This window comes from Galendromus occidentalis, unplaced genomic scaffold, assembly GCF_000255335.2.
Source record: "Galendromus occidentalis unplaced genomic scaffold, Mocc_1.1 scf7180000075389, whole genome shotgun sequence".
NCBI classification, from domain to species: Eukaryota; Metazoa; Arthropoda; class Arachnida; order Mesostigmata; family Phytoseiidae; genus Galendromus; species Galendromus occidentalis.
In genome coordinates this window covers 544560-556343 of record NW_003803379.1, presented here as the reverse complement: position 1 = coordinate 556343, position 11784 = coordinate 544560, and positions in this window count along the sequence as shown.

The window sequence follows — 11784 nt, the reverse complement described above, 5'->3', positions numbered from 1 at the left end:
ACTGAATTATTCATGGGGCGAACGCCTCGCCGTGGTCTCAGTGAGCTACGTTTCCTTATCAAGAAAACAAGCGGGGACGATGGTCGAGTCAGTCGTTTGTCGGCGTTCTGAGCGGAAAACCGACGATGCACACCAGGTTATCCTGGAAGGATGAATCTGAAGCTTCTCTGATCACCCGCATCAGCTAATATGACTCGATGGATTTCGTCTTTTCTGTTTGCTCGCCCGTCTGCTCACGCGGTACATGTTTGTGCCGTTGAGGCCTTAAGAACTCGAGCGGCCCGTTGGGACCCCTGAATCGGTGCCTCCGTTTATCCATCTCTGCATTCAGCCGTGCACGATTCTGGTGACTCCTGTTCACCAGCACCCTCACTCGAAGCAGAGATAGACGACCAAGCAAAGTCGACGGCGGGGACAATGACAACGCTTGGCGACAAACCGAATGCAGAGCAAAGGCGACCAGAGAGAGTGGAACGACTCATGGACGAACATAAGCCAGACGCTGGAGGAATCTTCCACGCAGAGCGCCACAGTTGATTTCCCAGTCAGGATGTAATCGTCTAAATCATCCATTGACTCCGCTCTGTTAGCTGGTCCACAGGGAGCTTTTCCCGTAGAAACGGATGCGCCACGGATTCTCCGCTCATTTTTTCCAAAAAAAAATTCGATCTCTGAATCCGAATGTTCGGTGCATTAGACTGCATTTGCGGGACACTTTCCCTGGATGGCGAAAATATTCTGAGGGCAAGGCCACGCGGGTGGATTGATTTTTCCTCCTAATAGCTCGCTCTGCTTTGAAGTCCTCCTCCTCCTTTGGTGAGTCCCTCTGAATTTCATCCTGAATTTCGGTCGAATACATTCAGAGACTCGATGTAGGGAGTAGCAGATGATCCTACTCTATTTTTCCGTTCGGGCTCAGATGACTTCGAGTCCTCGTCCGGTCGTGCCGGGGTCCTGTGTCTGTCGGCTGCGAGTGCAGAGCCGAAGAGGGGTTCAATTGAAGTCACTCAGGACAAGCAATCGCGTGATCCTCAGTACTTGGCGCTGATAGGCTTCGCAGATGCAGAATATTTTCCTGTCCTAAGGCTCAAAAGACTTCCGTGGAAAGGAAGGTCCAATGCGTCATTTTTCACTCCAGGCTTCGCTGCACATTCCCTGGTCCGAGCTCAGTGAGGCAGCTGGGCGGTTCAAGATCATCTAGAGTCGTAACTTCCTAGCTTTTCAACTTTCTATTCTGTCTTCCTCCTTTTTTGCTGAGTGACTTTCCACATGGTTTCACTCCAGCGAGCTTCAGCTCATCGGACGGTGGAGCATCGTTCGACTCGACGTGAGCGGTAACGCGTCCGGTGCAATCGACGGTAGGAGTCAAAGTCGACTCAATGACCACTTGGAGCTCCGTGGCCGGACAGATAAACGTCATCCTAATGATTCATATCTTAAACGGCATCGCGGCCCGTCGTTTCGAGTTCTGGAGCACGCACCAAAAATTAGTACGAACACCACTTTAATTATCAAGTCCTGGACAGTCGCTTGTCCGGACTCCCTATGGATCCAGTAGATTGTCCTCCGATAGACTGGTAAGGCTCTCTCTCTCTCGGGATCTTTTCCCCCGACCGGAGGCAGGCCCCTGATCTGACGAACGTTTCCGATAGGTAGAGTGGGCAAGCACAGCTTCAGGAACAAGTACATATATTGTTCTATGACTGGGGAGAAGAAGATTTTCAGGAAAAAATCCACAAGAGAACTGAAACTCTACCCATGAAGTCTGTCAGCAAAAAGAACCTCCGCACTTGAAATCTCAGACCGTCTTTTGCTACAGGCTGGAACCTGCCAGAGAGAACCCGGTCGAATCTCCCGACGAGTAAATACGTGGAATCAGTCGATACGTGCGTCAGTCACCGATTCGTTCGAGGATGGAGCACTGGAAAATATCCGATAACATATGTGAGAAAAACATCCCCAAATAACGAAAATGGAAATTGACTCGTCCTGCGGGGTGAGTAAAACGTCGAATGGCGAAGAGGAATCCTCGACGTACGCGTTTTTTCGCTTCTACTAGGGAACCAGTTTCGTGTCGTTCGTTTCATGCGTGAGAGTGCGGTGTGTACACGTGTGCGTTTCTGTCCTTCCTCCCTTCTCCTCAAAGTCGCTTCAGCAGAACCTGGCAAACTGCTCGAAGTGTCTTTCTGTCTTGACGTCACAGACGATCCGCACCGAAGTGGTTCTAAGGGATCGCTCTGATGGGAGAACGGTAGGCAATCGACTGACACTCGATTACGTCATCGAGTAGATTTTGCTTCATTCTTATCAGTTGGACGAAAAAACGAATGGACGGATAGACAGAATAAGTGGAGCGACGTCCGTTGAGATAGATCCGAGAGGCTTGCGAGCAAATCGTCCGAGCGAGCGACCGAACAACGGGCGATGGTGGAGATGGGAGCATTAATGGCGAATAAATACATTCGTCTGGGAGAGAATATGCTCTCGACTACACGATCGCTCGAGTCGATAGCGTGTTGTATTTCATTTCGGCGAGCGAACGACTAACTCGGCTCCACTCGACCGCCATGTCTGCTCCGTCAATCCGTCCCCGGCTTGTTTGCTCGTTCGTTTGTCTGTCTCTGAGAGCTATTCTTCATCCAGTGAATTGATAGTCAGATAGACCTGTGCTTGATCCTTGGAGTTCACGTTTCCGCGTGAATGTCGTTCATTAGATATCAGAAAACACGAACGCTCTGTCGACTTCGCTGAATCGACTCATTTTTGGTACGGATTTTGTGCTGATAACGCTTTCAGAATTCGGCCGTATAGCTGCCCATCGAGAGGGAACTCTTGATGATCCTCGAGGATTATGGAGAACCTCCAGAACCCTGGATTTCGCCCCAGCAAAATATTCGGCGCATCATCTATCATAGCCGGTGATGACTCCATTGATGATTGCCGCAGCTGATATCGTCAGCGAGTCCGTCGAGGATGATTCTTCGGAGCTAATTCTGACAGCGTCGTGGGTGTTTCCGCGAGGAAGCTATCGTTTCCACGGAGTGTGCTCGCTCTGGTCCTTGAGGGAGTATCGTTGGAGGATTGGGATACTCTCTGACGATTTGCTCTCGTTACCGCCCCGAGTCAGACAAGTAGCATGTCTATCGCCATGCAGTTGATGGTGATGATGACGTTCATCGTCACCGTGCCACAGGTCGCAGACCTGCTGAAGGATATGCTTGTCCGTCTGTGGAACTACCTTCCCGCTCGAATGCAAGCCTGATCGTCTGTCTGACCGCGACATCCGACGTCGTTCGCCAATGTTGCTCAGGCTCGATCTCTACCTTAAATGAACCAACAAAGGATCAAGTTAAAGAACACGAACAAACTCAGCCTACTGCGCAGTAATTTTCAAAGAGTAGCTCCTCCACACGCACAGTGTCCCGCAACTGATAAACACGGCAAACAGACGGACCGACAGCCCTACGCACCGAGAGATCGACCATCCACAGAGAGCGTCGATGGACGCAGGGACAGACAGACGGACAGTCAGGCAGACGGAGTTGACGGATGGGTGGACGTCAAGCTGAATGACTGGCTCATCCGTATCTGCAGTGACCAGTCGAGATCGTCGCTGTCGGCGAAAGTCCACCGAGAGTAGCGTCCTGGCGACCCGAGTAGACGCTTGATAGAGATCGCTTCACATTTTAACGTTCTGTCCGGTCACTGGTCCGACGATTTAACGCGAGGGGGACGAACAGGTGACCGGGTGAGCACGCAAGCCGAAGTACAATCCGACAATTAGACGTAAAACGGCTATAATTAACATTGTTTTTCGAATCGGTTCGTTGCGTGCTTTTGGAATGATCGAGGTTCTGTACAGAACGTGGAACGAGGATGAACGAGAATGCTGTAGAATGCCGCCTGTTTCCACCGTCTCCGTCGCGGCTGCCAGAGAGCATGCTGTAAATGGAACGAACGAATGAACGAACCCACAACGACGACAACAACGTCTTGGAGCGACGACGACTGTTTGAGCGACCGACCGAGCGGCCGGTAGGCGGTCTGGCCTGGCCGTATTACGGGATGTTGTTTCAAGAGTTCGGTGGGTATATTTTGAGCGAAACAGCCAGGCAGGCACTCGGTCGGTCGGTCTTCGGTCAATGAGCCATTGAGTCGGTCGACGACAGCGATCTTCACGCGGCAGTTCTTCCACTTCACTCTAAAACTCTACGTAGACAACCAGAGTCGCCGCCAAAGGGAGGCATTTCCACAGCGAATCTCCGGACGACCAGCTGGTCACACTTTGGAACGGGTAGCACAACTTGCAACGCGTCGTTCCTATTCTCTTGAGCGGAAGGCTCATTCTCGATTCCGAATGTTCACTCTGTCACTCTGGGATAGTCGGATTTCAGACCGGGATTGAGATCTCTATCGGCTTTGTCTAAACATCTATCGGACCCAATCTATCTGAAGCTTTCGAAAGATGAGAAGCTGCCTCTGCGTTCGCGTGGTGGAGGTCACTGTACGTCATTCTCAATCCGGGGATGATCAAATTTCAGCAATTCAAAAGACCTTTTGGCAAGCCTTCGGAGATACCCGTTTTTCGTGTCATCTGTTGCTTTGACAAAAAAACTTGTACTCCGCGGCTCTTGATCCCGCGTTGACTCTCTGCGAGTCGGGGGGAAGGAGAGAAATTTTAGAAAAGTTCAGGTTCATCCGATACCGATCTTCCATAAGGTTTCGACGAGCGAGCCATAGCGTACCTATCGCCGGTCACGACAATGACAGAGTAGACTCGTCAGGAAAACGCACATCTCCCTTAACCACCGGAATCATATGTCAGTTGCTGTGAATGTGGTCGACACAAGTCAGATCTTCGGGGAGCGAAGGAGCCGCCGGAGGTGGGGGAAGAGGGTGACGAAGAGCGGTCATGAAGCCAGTCCAGAAGTGAACTCCAGCCTCGACAGAATAAGATTTCCCTATATGTGCGAGTTTCGACAGCGAGAGGAAAGCGGGATGGTCGAATGGCTGAGCTCCAAATATTCGAATCGTTGAGTTCGTAAGGTAAGCCCGACCTCGCAGCGCACGCTCTAATTCGATTCAGCTGCCGAGCGTTCTATCACATTGAATCTCGAGATTCATTGTCCCCGACCAATCCAATCACAATTCCCAAAGTTCCATCCAATGAAATAATCAGGACGACTTCCGATCGACATGGATGGGCTCTGTGAGATCATGAATCTCCGCAATGATTACGGAGGGCATTCGGAGACTCGAGCCACAACGTCGAATGCTGCGGAGGTCTGTCGCAGATATTGTTGATCGAATGAGGATGTGCCTCATGAGTATACATTGGAAGCGTAGACTCGCTCTTAGAGAGCTATCTCTCTTGCATGGGGCAGATAAGACACGAAGTCGAAGATCCACCTGAGATTATACAGTGGAAAGCTACACGGGGATCATCCATACGCATGAGTCGACTGTGGCGGAGCAATGGTCATGCTCGTTTCCTCTAGACTCGTTCTAGTCGGTGCAACGATCCCACAATCAGCCTCAAGGATTCGTGCGTCCTTGGAGCGCTTACGCAACAGAGGTTTGTCCGGAATGACCCCTTGAGATCATAGACTCGTAAACCCGTCTAAACCACAGCGGAGAAGAACGGGAGCCGCTCGCGCAGCAAGAACAACAGAAACTGCCTCGTAAAGATAGCGGAGCCATAGGTGAGCCGCAGCGTATCGTGAATTGGGAACGAGTTCGTCAAGCATGTAAAGCTCCGACTGATGGCCGCTCAGAATTCCTATCGGCCGCAAGGAGTCAGACCCGTCGAGATGGTCATTCCTTCGCGGGATCCGGACCGTCATGAATCATATGTGCGTAGGCCCCCTCGAAGGAACAGCTCCTTGAGTATCGATCGACATCGTTCCATGATGACGATCAAGACTTTCGGAGCCGGAGTCGAACCCGCTCCCGAATCGGTATTCGAATTCCGGCTTCGCGCGGATGTTTCGAGCGTCGCGACTCTGAACCTCTTGGGTAGAAGTTCGCCCAGCGCATTATTCTATGAAGCGGTCGTTATGTTGGAGAGTCCGGCGTCGACTGGTGTGTTCGTTAGACGGAGAGTTGGAGAGGTCAACTCGACGTGAGGGATTCCTGTCCACATCCATCCCCCTCGCCTATTCCGCGGTGACGACACAGGGAAGCTTCTTAGTGTTCGGAAGGCGACGCACTGCATATCGCACTCCATCTACCAGCTCGAGCAGCACTCAGTCAGCGAACAAGTCGGCGACTATCGCTCTTTGAATGCTGTCCCGAGTAAGCGCGTCTATCATAGACCTTTTGGGGATTATTCCTTTCTTTTCTCTCGAGATTTCTCGATGAGTCGCGGAGAATCGGCTGAATGGGATGGATCGACGATGGATTCGGTGTGGAGCGATCTGAGGAAATAAATAGAATTCGGCGAGGGCATATCCCGAGTCCGAACCCGACATGCAAGCCGATTGATCCCGTTAATGTTTTTCGTGATTCATTTTTTCATCTGTCGCTCAGTCGTCGCCTTTCTCGGAATCACTGCCTCGAGAAGCGAATCATTGAATGAGATCATGGGACTTAGGGAGCGGATGTCCTTCGAAGTCGTTCCCCACCCTGGGTGTCGGGACAGGACTCGATCACAAGCGTGACCCAGTCGAGTCCGATGAGTTCAGAAAGTCTTGAAGTCTCATTTCTCGCTGATTAAAGTGGAAATCGGATCCTCCGCAGCGATTCCGCTACTGCTGTTGCCACCGCCTCCAGTACGCCCACGAATCTTGTTCGAATCGCCATGGTTTCACTCATCGAGCGTTTCCGCAGTAGAATCACGGAATGCACGATTATTTCGTGGGCAATGTATTGGGGTGTTGAATCCGAACTAACGCATTTCGGGAGATGAGATATGAAACGACTTGATTGTGTACCCGGTTATCCGGCCGAGCATGCGCTGAATGAGCGAGCCAAAATCAATAATGACGTCGGCCGAAGTGCCAAGATCGTGTCTTCGAAGAGATTGAACGAAACAACAGCTACACTCTCGCGAGCAGCTTTCGATACGGAATCTCTGTACGCGGCAACGTCGGCTTCTTCCCCGGGCCGGTTTGTACGTCGAGGTCGTAGCCGTTGTTGTTGATGCTGTGGTGGCGGTGGTCGATGCGTCTGGGTCGGAACACAATGTCCGCGAGCAGTAGCAGCAGCGGCCATATCACTGCTTGCTAATACCGGAAACAAGAAAGCGTCTTTTACACCAGGCAGCATCGGTTTGATACAGACAAGCCGACGAGCTGTCCGGGTGAAGCGTCGGACGGACTTGTGGAAGAGAAGCCACTTGAAACAGTGACTTCTCGTATGGGACTGCTTCCAGCGGGAAATGAGTGGCTCCTCTTATCTTCATTCGGGGTTGAAAGGATTATGAGTCACAGTGCGCCGATAATCACAATCTGAGACTTGGAACGCCACGAGCAAGAACGACCGTTGACCACCGCTGTTGTTCCAATCATCGTCCGCCGCTGCCTTCTTTCTTCCTCGAAGCCAACGAGAAACTGTCTGTAGTTTGAATCGGCTCAGGGAATTACATCTGATTGCCACTCGATCTGAACAATTTTCCGGATTTATCTCAAGAGGATGGAAGTGATCCGATTCGAAAACATACCTCCGATGTACCTACATATCACATTGGGCGATGTGCTTGGTCTCGCATGCAGCGGCAAGAGAATGAATACTGCTGGCAAGTCTTTGTCGGAGGATATCGTTCGAGAACGCCATGGAGAATGACGCGTAAGTCTGAAGGGACTCCATGCAACAGCCAACGGGACGACAACGTTGGAGTGAACTAAAATTTGTGGGACCTTGTTTTTGTGCTGCCGCTGGCTCGTGTGGCTTGCTGATCGCTGCCTTGAGGGCTACAACTTGTGCCATGCTCAAGCGACGACCTAAATTTAGCAGAAGAAGAAGATCCTGACCTTGCCCGACTTGGGGCCCTTACACCGTCATTAGGTGACTGCGTTCTGCTCAAACCTTCGAGGGACCAGGCTCAGACGATCCCGCTCGCTGGCTAGATGTTTGGCCAAGCGTCAACTCCGTGTCGTTTCCTTTTTCTTTTTTTCCTGTCTCTATTTGGAGGCAACAATTTGTCGCTGCCGTTGCGCTCTCTCATTTGTCGATAGGAGTCTCCCAGAGCCGTTCTCATCCACTCGTTCCATAAGACGATTGACTACTGGAGGAGTTTCGCGAATAATTCCGTATGACGTCGAATCGAATGGGATATTCGGTCCGTGGAGCGGCCCGAAGATATTCATTCCGTCGTCGGCATTCGCAATGGTCGTTAGTTGACTGCACTCAATCGGAGCGTTGCTGTATCTAACTATAGGGGCGTAATTATTTAGTGGAAAGCATTAAACGAAAGTGCGTGCCCTCGTCATCACAACTCGCCGAGTCTATTACGTAAGCGGGCACCGTCTGGATCGCTGATCGTCCGTGGGTTAACGCGGCTTGTTGAAGTAATGGTTTTAACGCTTTTCTTTCGATTTGACGGCCGGTCCCGCGCTGCCCCTTACCCCCTTTGTTGGCCTGGCGGCCCCTGGAATCGTGGTTAACTACGTCAACAATAACATCCTTCCTGTTGATGCCGTTGTTGTTGATGTTGGTGGTGGCGGCGGCGGCGGCAGTAGTTGTGGTGCGATCTAATCTACGAGCCGGCAGCTTCGTTGGCTGCTCGTTCGTCGGTCGGTCCGTGCGCGCGGCATAAATCATCGCCGTCATAGTCAAGATGTGTGAGCGAAGGAGCGAGTTGTTGCCGTCGCTCCAGCAGCTACTTTCGCTAAGGCTGCTAGTCACCGTGGCGGCGGTGGTGGTGGTGGTTGTTGTTCGTCGTAGTACTTCAACTTCGGCACCAGCGGCAGCTCCATAGGCAGCTGTGGACGTTTGGCCGAAGCGCTTCCGCTAGATCAAGAAGCAAGCCAGGCAGGTCGCCAGACCGGCAAGCGGGCGAACGGGCGGGCGGGCAGGCAAGCAAGCGGACGGCGAGCGAGCGAGCGAGCGAACGAACCGTCGGGCGTCTGAACAGCCGGGCAGGCGAATGGAAAGTCTGTCGGCGAAAACGTTGCGTCGCTCCTTCGGTCGTTTCTTCATTCGTTTGCCCGTTCTAGACACCAACCGTCATCGGACGGACGAACGAACGGATGGGCGGACATACAGACAGACGGACAGACCAACCGACCAAGCGAACCACTACCACAATCAGCAACAGTCCCTTCGTAGTTCCGCCACGAACGAGCACTTTCATGGGCAAACGAAGCAGAGAACGAGTATAAAACTGCTGGATCAGACGGTTTTTCGCGCGACCGTCTCTTGTACTCACCCCACCTTTACACCTGCGTAGGTCTCACTCTCGACAGGTGAATGAATAAAAATCACAAAAATAGATGGATTGACAATAGTACACGGGACAATTCGATAGACGTGAATCCTCCATTGTCATGCCCGCACCAATCGTCGGATATACTTGCCTCAACAACGAAGCGTTTCTCTATTTGAGGAGGGTCCCGTAAATTCCTCCAGTCGCTCCGTAGAGCGGAGTTTCGAGATCAGAACGCCGGACTTCTCGCTATTGATGAGAGCCGCACATGGGAGATTCGTAGCGCAGCTGCGGAATTTTGTGACATGATTTCACTCGCTGACCTCCTATGTGCTTCAAAAAACAAGCGGGTCCGACAAGGACGGTCGAGAAGAGTATGCGATGCCCATCACCTATTGATGCTCCTTGAATTATTACGATTCCATTTCCCTGTATTCATGTCTGCCTGGAAAGGTCTTGGATTCTCCCCAATCCCAAATGAGGAAACGAAGGCATCGGCTTTTATATAAACTCAACAGAAGCTTTATTCAGAAGAAGTTCTTCTTACTAAATTGCTTTGCAGCTTTTCTCCCTCGTTCCGTCCTTTCTAACTTTCGCTCTTTCTCGCTCTCTCATTTTATAACACCCTCCTAGCGACTATCATGGAGTAGATTATGAATATCCCATCGTATCTATACCTCCATCGCAGTCGTAGATTCGTCGTCCATCTGCTTCTCCTGGATCGTCGATGACGATAGAATAATTATTCTCTCTTTCGCTCTCGGTCTCTCTCGAAAATACATAGTTCATATATGGTCCATCCATTTGGAAATATTAATCAAGAGTCGCTGTCGACCAGAATACCTGGCTTGATTCGGGTCGTCTAATATTTTACAATATAATAACATCAACAGTGTGTATAGTATCTTCTCGAAGAAGTTCATAGGTCTCTATTCTCTGCCTTCGGTTTCCCTACATTGTTAGATATTTTATATTCATATGGAGATGAATTTCTGTATGTAAATCTTCCACAACTCGGTCAGCGCAGGGACCGGAACACAACGACACGACACCCAAGGGAACAAGCTCTGCTCGGCGTATCGGGAATCTCATTCCGATACGGATTTGACGGTGGAAACTCAATCTGATATCGAATCTCTCCGCAATGGTCGAAGCTCAATTTCTTGGTTTGAAGTCGTGTTCCCAAGGATCTTATCTGACTTGAAGAGGATGTATGGAAATGATCGAACACTCAGAATCACAAATAGCGATTTTAGTTCCTCTCGACCCGAAGCGAGACTCGAAGGTGATCTGAGTTCCGCGAAACGATTGAGAGAGCTAGTATATCCGGGCGGTTGACAGGTGAAAATGTCGCGATGCACCGTTTTCGATGACTCGTCTTTCTTTGGCTAGGCCCGGTTTTCAGGTCTCTCATTTGCATCGCATCATCACCATCGAAATACGAAGAATTCTCGGCCAGAGTTCGTGGAGGCCCTCGCGAAATAGAGAACCGGGGATCAACGACTGAGCTCTGAGCATTAGAATCGGATAGACATATAAAAGGAGGGAGTCATGCTCCCATTGGGGGTGCAGTCGCGAGTTCCGGTATCACTACCCGTTGACAAATGGGATTCCCGAGTCATCCGGTATTATTTGAAATAAATACATTTGAAACATTCCAGTCAGAGGAGCCGGGAGCAGAGCTGTGAGCAGCAAAGAGCGTTCTCTCGAATGGCGTCGAGGAGGACAAAGGTCTCATTCAGAACAGGATGGTAGCGGTAATTCAAAGGAAAAATATGTTATCAGCAGTGAATGGTGGTGGCATCGACTCATCAGTAACCTCTCATTCGCTTGGGTTTTCCTTTCGGTCTTGAAAAATAAATTATTAAATACAACCAACAACGATATGATGCCTGAATATCAACATTTGCTCTGGTGTAGGATATTTGTGAGGTTTCGGTGATGTTCTTCTCGTGAATCTTCAGCGAGAAGAACCATCTAAGAGGAAAACTCGGATTTCCGAGTGATCGAATAAAAGAGTAGGAGAAAAGATAAAATGAGGGAGGTGTATCCTGGAGCGGGTATAAGAGCACCGAGAACCAGGATGCATCGGTAGAAAGCGAGAGAGAACAAGATATTGAAAGCGACCAGAAGGAAAAAGGGAGAGAGTATCGGAAACCACACAGGAAGAGCGGATAGTTTTAGTACTCTTAAGTAGCCGGAGGAACCACGAGAGGCTCATTTGGAATCTTTCAAGTTGAACGTCCTCCAGTATTTTAGAGGAATCCATTAGTTAATGGTGCTGAACACCAGAGCTCGTCAGAAGGGAAGAGCAGAGCGGATGGGGCGATTTTCCCGAAAGCTAAGCTTGTCATCGGTCAATGCTCGGTCTACAGGTGAAAGCTGGCTGAGAACATGCGGACCTTGGTAGGTCACGATCA